Raw genomic sequence first — 12,602 nt, forward strand, 5'->3', positions numbered from 1 at the left:
CAACAAAGGCTCTTTCGGTACCACTGAAGTGTCCTCATATGCAGTCTGGCATATGGAGTAAGAGTATGCAAGATGCCATGAACCCCATGGTTTGCAGGATTTCCCTTGCAGAAAGCTGGTGCCTGGTGGGCAGTTGAGAGACGTAAGCTGATAGGAAACTTTCTCTGGTGTTCGGCATGCCATCTGAGATGCTGTGTCCAAACTTGTTCTAGGAAAATTATCCTTTTGGTGGGTACCTGTTTGGATTTCTTTTCGTTGATTGTGTACCCTAAGAAGGTTAGTAAGTCCTTTACAAGGGCCAGGTCTTTGAGCAGCTTTTCCTGGCTGTCTGCCTGAATAAGGCAGTCATCTAAGTAGGGGTAAATTTGAATATTTCTTTGTCTGCAAAAAGCAATGGCAGGAGCCAGGCATTTTGTGAAAACTCTGGTAGCAGTAAATAAGCCAAAGGGTAGCACAGAGAACTGAAAGTGTTGAGATCTTGCCCTGAAGTGAAGATATTTTCTGCAGGACTCCCTAATGGGAATGTGGAGGTAGGCCTCTTAGGTCCAGGGTGGCTAGCCAAGCATTGGAGAGCAAGGGTAGCAGCTGCTGAAGGGCAAGCATTTTGAATTTTGGGATCACCAAAAGGTGCTTAGAATGGATAGATCGAGGATGGGTCACCAGGTCCCCTCTTTTCTGGGAACCAGAAAAAGTCCGGAGTAGAAGCATTGGCCTATCTGCTCTGCAGGAATATGTTCTACTGCTCCCAAGGAGAGCAGGGTTTGGATTTGCTTTTGAGCCTCTGTCCAATGATTTGGTGGTAGATCTGGGAACCCTTTTGGGGTTGAAAGGGTGTGGAAGGAGAATTTGTAACCTTGAGACACAATGTTCAGAACCCATTGGTCCTTGGTAATGGTGGCCCAGGTGCTTTAGTGAAAGGAGAGTTTTCCTCCTAGGGGTATGTGATGGTGGGCAGAAGCGAGATCGGGAGGGGGTGAGTCATTGTGAGTTCTTACCATAAAGGGGTGGCTTAGAACTCCCCAGTTTTGAACTGGGGGCAGTCCACTGCTTAGGCCTCTGCAACTCCTGGGACCGCTGTCTTGGAGGTCTGTTTCCAAGGGGCCTAGGCTGGCTCTGTTTACTAGGTGCAGGAAAGGACTAGTGCTTGGAAGGAAAATGCCTGCTGAACCTAGGGGGCTGTACTTGTAAGAAATATTTAACAGTCTGCATAGATTTTGCTTTTTCTTCCATGTTTAACACCTCTTCTGCTTTAGTACCTAATAAGTTATCTTTGTGCAAGGGTGCATCCAACAATTTTGATTTGGTATGGTCTGGCAGGGGGTGGTTCTTTAAGCCATGCATGTCTTCCAATGACAGATCCAGTGACTGCTGCCCTGTAAGAAACTTATAGGGTGTCAAAACCACAATGCAAAGTGTGTTTAGTTACTTGACCAGCAGAGTGCATTAACTCCTGTAAATCTTTAGATTCTGCCCATGCAGTAAAGGAGGACATTTTTTGTTTAAGGTGTTCCAAGGCCTGTTACTGATATTTAAGCATATGGAACTGACAATTTAGTGCCCGGATAGCAAGAGTAGCGGAGGTGTATACTTTTTTACCCCATCTGTCCAGTGCTCTGTAATCCCTGTCTGAGGGAGTGGGATTCTTAGCTGAAGTAGCTTTAACCCCTTTTGGGCCTTGAGTAATGAACTCAGGGTCCGCTGTTGGGTTTTTAAAAAGATATTTGAGAGAGTTAGGGACTCTGTAGTATCTGTCTGGTTTTCTGGGAGCAGAAGGGAGGGTGTCTGGAGTCACGCTGGATTCAAGGAAGACATCATCCACCATAACTAGGACTGGGGGGATGGCTAAGGGCCTGTGCTGAGGAAGGTCCAGGAACTCTGATTCTCTTTTTAGACTGTGGGTAGTCTTGACTTTCCAATTTGAAATGCTCCCTTAAAGTATGCAGGGTTTCCCCACAGGAAAACTCTTCTGGCTGAGAGGCTGAAGGAATAGATTACTCTGCATCAGAATCCTCATATGTAGAGAGGGGCTGCATGTCTTCAGAGTCAGATGCATCAGATTCATCTGACTGTCATTCAGACAAAACTACTGGAGACAGATCTCTTTCTTTTTGAGGGAGTGGCTTGGCTTCCCCTGATCAGCATAAGGACATCTGCAATTTTAAGCATTTGTGACAGAGGCAAGGGGGCAGGGGAAAGAGAATGGCTGGTAGTCTGTTTCTTGGGGGTGGTTCGACCCCTGAGCCTAAGGACCTTGGCTGTTTTAGAAAGAATGGTAGCCATGGAAGAAGGCGTCGGTTTACGTCTGGATTCGGTGTTGCGAAGGACTTCCTCGGAAGCCGGTGCCTGCACAGCGGCTCTGGACCCATCCAAGGTAGAGATGACCGCAGGATCCTTAGACAAAGAATGACTTCTAAGGCATACCAGACTCCGAAAGGGTCTCGGTAGCGGCCTGTGAATTAACTGAAGCAGGCATCAGGGGCTGCAAATGTGCCTCACTGAGTTTCGGAAGACTGACGACCAGCTTGGCCATAGCGTCGTCACAAGGTTTGGTCCTGTGCAGTCTGTCTGTATCTTTACATTTTTTCAGAAGATCTGCTGTCGGATGTCTTACAAAGCCATATCATAGGTTCATGGGTTCATACTAGGCTATCTGCCCTAGGGCATTTATAAGCCTAGCCAGAATGTGTTTGGCTTTCGCCACCCATGTTAAATTTATTTTGCTATGCCCTTTTTCGAGGTTAGTATACTGTGCCTCTGTCTAACAGTGACACAGAAGTGATACCCGGGGTAAACCTACGATCTCCCATCCACTCATCAAGATTCCTCTTGAAGAGAGTCAATGAGGGACTCTGCCTAACCTGGACTGGGATTTTATTCCAGAGTGAAGGGAGCCTCTGGGTTATGAATCTGTCCCTCCAGCATGTCCTATTTATTTCAGTGCTGAGGTTCAAGTCTCTCGAGCACGTAGCTCGATGGGATTTGGATTTTCTGAGGTGCAGCATGTCCATTAATTCCGGGTTGGACATGGCTTTATACGTCAGGCACAGATCGCCTCTGAACAGGCGGTATGCCACTGAGTAGAGCTGGAGTTTCTTTAACCGGGCAGCATATGGCAATCTGTTTGAGCCCTTTGATCCTCTTGGTGAGGTACTTTTGTGGTCTTTCCAGTTGTTGCAGGTGTCTGGTAAGGTACATCCCAAAAGGGGCATTGTACTCAATTATGGGCCTGATGAGGGATGAGTAAAGAGGCACAATGACCTCCCCTGATCTAGATGTGAATCCCTTCATGATTAGGTGGGCTATATAAAATGTTTTTCTAACCACTTTGGCCACGTGGTTGTCAAATGAGAGATTGCTATCGACTTGGGTCCCCAGGTCCCTAATTACTTCTTCTGTACTTAATGGATTACCACCTATGTGGTAATTTGTGGGCACTTTGTTTTGCCAAAGGGATGACTATACACTTTTTGGCATTTAGCTTGAGGCCATGGCTCTGGCACCAGTTGTCTGTTTCTATGAGGCCCTTTTGGAGGATGCTTGTGTCGGCTGGAGAGTCGATTATGGCGCCCAGTTTGCAGTCATCTGCGAACTTGGTCAGCCACAGTCCTTCCGTGTTGGCCTGTACCTCTGAGAAATATATACCGAACAAGAGAGGTCCTAGGACTGAGCCTTGTGGGACACCACTTGTAACTGGTTTGGAGTCTGACATGGCTCCAGCAATTCTAACCATGTGGGTTCTGTCCTTGAGCCAATTTGCAATCCATCTAGTGACATAGGGGTTTATATTTAAGCTGATGAGCTTATCTATAATGCCCGAGTGGGGTATTGTATCGAAGGCTTTTGCGAGGTCCAGGTAGGCTGTGTGGACCACCTTCCCCTCGTCAATGGCCTTGGTGACTGTTTCAAAGAAATCAACCAGGTTTAAGAGGCAGGATCTGCCCTTAAAGCCGAACTGGGTAGGATCCAGTGTTTGTAGGTCCCCAATATCTTTATTTATGAGGTCCATGATGATCCTTTCCATAGCTTTGCAGACCAAGCTAGTCAGGCTTATGGGGCGATAGTTTCCAGGATCCGTTGAGGCACCACCTTTATGGAGAGGGACCACTGTTGCTGTACGCCACTCTTTGGGCACATATCCTGTAGTAAGGCTGAGACTGAATAGTAGTTTTATGTTTGGGTTTAGCTCTTCTTGGAGTTCATGTAGGCGCAGCCGGGACACCGTCTGGTCCCATTGATGCTGTGTTTTTTGCTTTGGAGAGGGCGGCTCTTACCTGAGCTTCTGAGATGTCAGGGGGGCAGCACTCTGCTGGGATAGATATTTGCCCTTTTGGTGGGGAGGGGGGGAGAAGTTTGCGCTGAACCTGTCAGCTAGGATGTTGGCAATGTCTGTGGGTTCGGTGTATTTTTTGTCATTTTGGACTAATTCTGAGTATATCTGGGAATTACCACCCAGGTTCCTAACATAACTAAAGAAAGCCTTGTGATTATCCTTAGTGTCCTGTACAATTTTTCTCTCGAAGCTGGCCTTAGACAATTTTATGTGTGCCCGTAGTTTTTTGCTAATACTGATCAGAATATCGGAATTCAAAAACTAAAAACAGAAAGGTCTGGCTAAAATAAGGGCCCAACGGCGAACAGTTCTGGCATTAAAGCACAGAACCAACGAGGGACATTGTGGTCTGGGCCTAGACAAGTGATGCAGTAAGAGAGAAGTCCCGGTGTGGTATTTGCTTTCCACAGGCGAGACAACTTTTTCTGACATCGGTTAGTGCAAGAAAAAAGAATCCCTAATGGGGATACTTAGCTTTTGAAGACTTCAGCTTCAATTTGGAAATGAAACTCAGGTAGCAGCCGACCGGCACTTTTGCAAACTGCTTCTGCTTCGGGCTCCACAGCAAGAAAGACTGATGACATGGCGTCGGCTGCCTTCCTTTATACCACTGACGACCTGTGGTCAGTCCTCAAGTGACAAGAACTGACGCAGAAATAATAAGTCTCTGGTATTCAGGTTGGCCAAGGGCTACCCTGGCAGGGATAGCCCAAATGAAATGACTGCAGCAGTGAAACACGAAGAACATCTGGCTTTGGTCTTAGACCCAGAAATAGCCTCTTCAAAAATGACATTTTAATAAGCCTTTCAAAATCAATTTGTTTCACCATTCAATTAAGTTCCTGGCGATGAAACCGTGACAAAACAGCTTTCTTGTAAAGGTACTGCACCTAAACAGACACACAGGACATGCCCATCTGAACTGGGCATTCTTCTGTCGCACTTCTGACATCTTTTAAACACAGAAGTGTCTTTAGAATGTTTAGCTGGAGAAGGAGATTTATCAGCCATGATGGAAAGAAAAGTTTAAGGCAGATACAGGCCCTCACACACATGCACACAGTAGAGAGGACAGCAACGTTTTTTTTTTTTCTCTTTTTATTGGGACTGTACTAAACACTTCAGGAAAATAGACCAACTACTTGTCAGCTTTGCCCCAGGGGCAGAGGGAAGCCCATTTCCCAACAAACCATTTCCAAATTGATATCACACTCTATCCATTTCTGCTACAGACTGCATAGCAAAGCCCCCCCCCCCCCAAGTCTATTCGAACCCATTCCGCTAGGGCAGCCTCCACTTCCACAGCACTCCTCAGAGGAGTTCCCACCAAGGACATCCTGGAAGCTGCCACCTAGACTTCCGTCCATACCTTTACCAAGCATTACCACCTACCTCTATTTTCTAAGGCTAGGGCAAGGTTTACCTCTGCAGTTCTGCAGGGCATGCTGACCCATTCCTATGTCTCTTACTAATCCTACCACTCCTCTCCTCAGCTTTGGGAATCCTCCCACAGGTGGTGACTGCAACAGTGAAACACATAGTACAGTTTGTGTACACTTACAATAAATGTAGATGTTCGAGCGTATTCACTGTTGCATTCCTGGTTACCCACCCTCCTTCCCCCTTATATCTTCTTTCTTTAGGGAGACAGGAGTTGCTAACATTGGCTTTTAGCTACTAGGACCACTTTACCATATTTACTGGGGCCTCTGACTGGTTAGGGCAAGAAAAAGTGATGTAATGGCATCGGCTGCCTTCCTTTAAAGCACTGACTACCTGATGTCAGACAGCAAGTGACAGCAGCCGAAGTAGAAAAACACTGACTTGGTATTCGGGCCAGCTGAGGGCTACCACAGCAGGGATAACCCACAGGTGATGACTGCAACAGTGAAACACGAAGAACATCAGAGCCCACAGTCGAGGAATATGTGAAGACTGACATCATATCAAATTTTGTGTACTTCTGTAATCTTGCACTGTGGTAAATGGTAAGCAACTTGAACATAATGGGCTGAATATCCCTATACTGTTGTCAGTTACACTTGGAATGCATTGTTCCAGGTTAGGTGCAGAATATATACTCCAAGTTACATTTTTTATATAGCTACTCTTCATAAACAAAAGGACCAATCAGCATCAGTTATTTACACATATGATTCATCAATGATCTACACTGCCCGTTTATTAAGTACCCTATATGCTCAGCTGATCAACTGTGTGCGTACCAACAATGCATCTGGACTGTTATTGACTCAAGCTGTGTAAAATGTGCCAATGCTGTTTTGCAAGAAATGTTACATAAAATGAGTACGGTATTGTTTTAGCCGTATGCCTCAGACAGTCGCTGAAAAAGGCCCAAGGACTAGCTCACCTTCACTAGTAAGATGAACAAAAACAACTTCCACAAACAGGAGGGAAAAAAACAACAAAAGTTGGAAGAAACCCAATACACACGAGCATGACCAAGAGAATGACACCCAGAGGTAACGAACTGCAGAGAATAAGGAACCACACGAGATGTACATCTACTTTGTGCCATGAACACCATCTAAAAGCAAGTCAAAGTATCAGCCATGGTTCATCACAACTTCCACAAAGTCTACCCAAGAAATGTTATTTGTTAACGGGGCAGACCACTGATCCACATGAACCTTTTAAAAACTCAGCCCAGGAGCACTGTCCAATTAAGTGACTTGCTCAAACAGTAGGTAAATAGAGGCTGAAGCACTTGAACCCTTTACTACAGAAAGCAGCTCGTAAACATCCTCTGCACTACCAGACTTGGGAAGGAGAATAACTCTGTCTCATAACTTACCATTACAGTGATCCTCCCCGAAGGATATCAACAATTTTCCATTAAGCACTGAAAATACAGCTAGCCAATGAAAAGTTTAATCATACACAGCAGCCTACGTCAGAACACATGACGGCATCATGATGCACTAGACCAAGAGGAAAGGATAAAAATGCTGGGAAAAAAAGTAAACCCATATACTTGCTGCAAAGACAACATCCCCAAAGGAAAACGCAGAATTATGCTATATATTTCAATAAATAGAAAACTCAATTTTAAATGCCTGTAACATCAGATACCAGAGGGGGGAGAGATCAACTAAGGCAGTTTAAGACTGCCAGAAAGTTAAATTAAAAATTATAAACCAGCTCATGGTACAGTTGGTCGCTTCTACTATGACTCCTTGGGTTACAACTTGGTGGGCAAAATCTGCTGAAGTTCCACAGGAAATCTCTGCCAGTGCAATTTCAATGTACATATGTGCCAGCAATTTATTCTTTCTGGGAAATTTCTCCCTTTGTGTTTCAAGACCATCAAACTGGCATATTTAACTCTAGTGAGGGGGTAGGCTAGCAAAAAAAAAAAAAAAAATCCTTACAGGCAATTTTTTTGTACGGCTGATTCCTCAAGAAGTTATGGTCAGAGAGTTGGTTCTAAAACAAACTGAACTTGTCATAGTCGGAAGTCTGTTGACCTCAGCACCACCTCTTCACAGATGTGCTAAACATAGTGTGCAACACTACAGTATTTTAGCATAAACCACCATCACTCTCTTACAAAGAGACTACTATGCTCTCGAGGTGCAACAGCTTACAGAAAGTGCAGTTGTGTACACTTACCATAAATATAGATGTTCGAGTGTATTCACTGTTGCAGTCATCACATTTGGGTTATCTGCCTGCAGGTAGCCCTCAGCTAGCCTGAATACCACAGTCTTCGGATTTCTGCGTCGGATGCTGTCTCTTCTTCCTTGACGTCAGGTCGTTAGGGGTATAAAACATGCAGCTGACGCCATTACATCAGTTTTTCTTGCCCCAGATGTCAGGTGCCCCCACAATAGGAAGCAATTAAATGGTATGGTGAACCTCCATCAAAAAGTAAATACACAAGAAAAAATAAATATACCAACAAGAAGGAAAGGTACAGCCAAGAGAAGTCAGGGGGTTGGAGGGAGGGTAACCAGGACTGCAACAGTGAATACACTCGAACATCTACATTTATGGTAAGTGTACATAACTGTACTATGTTCTTCGTGTTTCACTGTTGCAGTCATCACATTTGGGTTGATTCCAAAAGCTAAGGAAGAGAGGAAGAAGTTAAAGAGCATTAAGACCAGCTATTAATCCCTGCAAGACTGCAGTGGCAAATCCAGCTCTGGATTTAGAAAAGACAGGCATGTCATAATGCTTGATGAAGGTATGTCCAGAGCTCCAGGTAGCAGCTTCTAGGATGTCCCTGGTAGGGACTCCTCTGAGAAATGCCGCAGAGGTAGATGCAGCCCTGGTGGAATGTGATCTTATCTCCTGGGGGGCAGGTTTTCCATGGTGCTTGTAGTAGAAATGAATGCAATGGGCTATCCATTTGGAAATGGTTTGCTTTGAAATGGCCTTCCCCTCTGCCCCTGCAGCAAAGGTAACTAGCAGCTGTTGAGATTTTCTGATAGATTCTATTTGGACAGGACTAAGCCTAAGTTGTCTGTGCACATTCAGGGAGTGCAGTATTCATTCCCCTTTGTTTTTTGGATTATGAATGGACTGATTTAGGGCCACAGTAGACACCACCTTGGGCATAAAGGAAGGATTAGTCCTCAGGGAAACCCTGTCCGCACGGAAGATAATGAAGGGTTCCACTGCCATGAAGGCCTGTAATTCAGACACTCTTCTTGCTGAAGTGATGGCTAGAAGGAAGGCTGTTTTCCAAGAATGGAATTTCAACTCTGCTATAGCAGCTGGCTCAAAGGGGGGGGGGGGTGAGCTTTTCCAATACAAAGTTAAGGTCCCAGGCTGGAGTGGGAGCTCTCCTGGGGGGGGAGGGTCTTACATTTTTGGCCCCTTTAAGGAACTGCTTTAGCAAGTGGTGAGAGAAGAGGGGTGGCTCAGTATTATAATGTGCTGAAATGGCAGAAGCATGAATTTTAATTGACGAGAAGGATAGGCCCTTTTGGAGCACTTCTGTCAAGTACTGTAGAATATGAGGAAAGCTGGGCACTGTTCTGCCCATCCCCTGGGCCTAGCTCCAGGAACAGTACCTTTTCCACTTTTCAGCATAGGATTTTCTAGTACTAGGCCTCCTTGCCTCCAGAATGACATCCAGTACCTGCTTACTGAGGGATGCTACAGGAAAGCTCAAGGAATTAGCCAGGCTGCAAGGTTCAGGGTTTGAAGCTGAGGGTGCAGAATCTGGCCTGCCGGGACAGCAGGGAAGGGGTCTGAGGCAGGTGCCATGGTTGTAGCAGTGTCATACTGTGCAAGAGGAGTTACCAGTGCTGGTGTGGCCAGTCTGGTGCAATCAGTATTGTCCTTGGCTTGTCCTGTTTGATCTTTAGTAGAACCTTCGAGAAGAGAAGCAGAGGGGGAAAGGCATAAACAGAGAGGCTTTCACAGGTAAAGGACAGGGCATTCACTTTCCAAGCTTGACTGTGGGGAGCTCTTGTGCAGTATTTGTTCAACTGGTAGTTCTGAGGGGAGGCAAACAGGTCTACCCTCTGGAGTCCCCCATTTGTTTCTCAAGAGGTTGAATATTTTGGGTGCTAGTTTCCATTTGTGTGGGCCCGTGAGATTTCTGCTCAAGTCGTATGCCAGTGAATTTAGTTTGCCTGGCAGGAATTGTGCTTGTAGGTGTACATGGTAGCTCAAGGCCGTGTCCCACAGAGCCATGGCTAGTCTGCAGAGAGGGTACGAGTGGGTTCCCCCCTGCTTATTTATGTACCACATAATGGTGGTGGTGTCTTGTCTTTATCAATAGTTGCCCTGGAAGAATACGGTCTTTGAAGGCTGTCAGAGCATTCTGTACAGCTAACATTTCTTTTTGATTGATATGCAGGTGCATCTGTCTCGGGTTCCATTTGCCCTGAATGCACTGCCCTGCCATGTGAGCCCCCCATGCGTAGTCTGATGAGTCTATTGTTAGGGTTTGGGCGGCAGGGGGTAGAGTGAAAGGGAGCCCCCTGTTGTGGTAGCAGGCCTCTGCCCACCAGAGGAACTCTGTCTTTATACAAGGAATGATAGAAATCATTGTTTTCCAGGTCCTGAGAATGTTGACACCATATGCTTTTTAGATACCATTGGAGTTTCTTCATAAGCAGTCTTGCATATTGAATTAGTAGAATGCAACAGGCCATGAACCCCAGAGCTTGCAGTATTTTCCTTGCAGATAGCTGGGGTTTTGTGGCCAATAGTTTGAAGTAGGTTGTCAAATAAACTTGTTTCTCCAGAGTGAGGAATGCCATCTGGGAAGTTGTTTTCAAGCTTGCTCCCAGGAATGCAATCTGTTGGCAGGGTACTAGGTGAGATTCTTTTTCGTTGATGGTGTACCCCAGTGAGGCTAGAAGTTTCTTTATGAATGCCAGGTGTTGTAATAGCAAGTCCTGGCTTTCTGCCTGAATCAGACAATCGTCAGAGTATGGGTAAATTTGAATATTTCTCTGCCTGCAAAATGCAATGGCTGGAGCTAGACACTTTGTGAACACCCTTGGTGCAGTAGATAAGCCAAAGGGAAGTGCAGAGAACTGAAAGTGCATGGAACCCACCCTGAAATGTAGGTATTGTCTGCAGGATCCTCTTATTGGGATGTGCAGATAAGCTTCCTTTAAGTCTACGGTTGCCAGCCAGGCATCCTTGGCTAGCATAGGAAAAAGCCATTTAAGAGTTAGCGTTTTGAATTTTGGAACCACCAGAAAGGTGTTGAGAATAGAGAGGTCCAGGATAGGACGCCAGTTGTCGTCTTTTCTGGGTACCAGAAAAAGTCTTTAATAAAAACCTTGTCCCCTTTCTTCTGCCTGGACAGACTGAATAGCCCTGATACTGAGAAGAGAGAGAGAGAACCTGCTGTTGGGCCTCCTCCCATTGATTTGGGGGTAGGTCTGGCCAACCACTTGGGGTTGGTAGTGTGTGGAAGTGGAATCTGTATCCTTGGGAAACTGTTTAAAACCCATTTGTCCTGGGTAATGAGTTCCCAGTTTTTTGCATGCAGGGCGAACTTTCCTCCTAAGGGAGTAGGTAGTTGAGCAGGGCTTGGAAGGTTTAAGGTTAAGTCACTGTGCCATTTTTCCGTAGGGGGGGTGGCTTACTACTCCCTGCTTTGGAAGTGGGAGCCCCCCACTGCTTAGATCTGTGCGTAGTCTGAGACTGTAGCCTAGGTGGTCTGCTGTTCCTGGGTCTGGACTGAAGGCCTGGAAGGGACTGGAAAGGACCAGTTCTTTGAAGGCCAATGCCTACTAAATCTGGGAGGCTGTACTTGTTGGAAATCTTTAACAGTTTGCATAGATTTAGCTTTTTCCTCCATCGTTTTGAGGACTTCTGCTTTGTTGCCAAAAAGGCGGTCTTGGTTTAAGGGAGCATCCAGTAATTTAGCTTTAAGATGATCTGGCATGTTTTGTTCCTTAAGCCAGGCATGCCTTTTAAGTACAGACCCAGTGACAGCAGCCCTGCAAGATGCTTCTAAAGCGTCAAAACCACATCGCAAAGTATGTTTACCAACTTGTTCTGCAGAATGTATTAAATCTTGCAATTCTTTGTGTTCAGCACAGTCAGGAATTAACATCATTTTCTAAGTAGTCCCATAATATGCTGCTGATACTTTAACATATGAAACTGGCAATTTAAAGCCCTAATGGCCAAAGTAGCAGAAGTGTATACCTTCTTACCCCATCTGTCTAAGGCTCTAGAATCTCTATCAGAAGGGGTAGGATTTTTGGCAGCAGTAGCCTCAATGCCTTTAGGTCCTTGGGAAATGGTCTCTGGATCCACAGAAGGATTCTTAAAGAGGAACTTGTGAGAGTCAGGTACTCTGTAGCATCTGTCAGGTTTTCTGGGAGCTGGAGGTAAAGTGTCTGGGGTAAGGCTAGACCAAGAAAGCATCATCTACAATGTCCAGAACAGGAGGGATAGCTAAAGGCCTGTGTTGAGGTAGGAGTAAGAATTTCCTAAGTCTCTTTTTGGACTCTGAGTAATCCTGACTTTCCCAGCAGAAATGCTCCCTAAGAGTATGCAAGGTTTCACTGAAAGAAAAATCTTCTGGAGGGGAAGCAGAGGGAATGGAATCCTCTGCATCAGAATCCTCATAAGTAGATAAGGGAAGTCCTGGTAATCAGAAGAAGCAGAAATATCACATTCCTGATCAGAAGATTAAGAAAGAAAATCAGTTCTAGGTCTCTTAGAGGGGGAAGGCTGGCTTCCCCTAATTAAGGTAATAAGGTCTTCAGCCATTCTAAGCATTTGTTTAGGCATATTGGCCTGAGCCTGCGGTTTGGTCATCGGT

The 12,602-nt window shown here is 45.6% G+C and overlaps 1 protein-coding gene across 1 annotated transcript in view; it reads right to left on the reverse strand.

Annotated features, from left to right (window-relative positions):
• The window catches only part of KDM5B (lysine demethylase 5B), a 2,307,736-nt gene that overhangs the window by 37,451 nt on the left and 2,257,683 nt on the right, over window positions 1-12,602 (reverse strand). The window lies entirely within an intron of this gene.

This window comes from Protopterus annectens, chromosome 7.part0 (genome assembly GCF_019279795.1).
Source record: "Protopterus annectens isolate FY-2018-M chromosome 7.part0, PAN1.0, whole genome shotgun sequence".
NCBI lineage: Eukaryota > Metazoa > Chordata > Ceratodontiformes > Protopteridae > Protopterus > Protopterus annectens.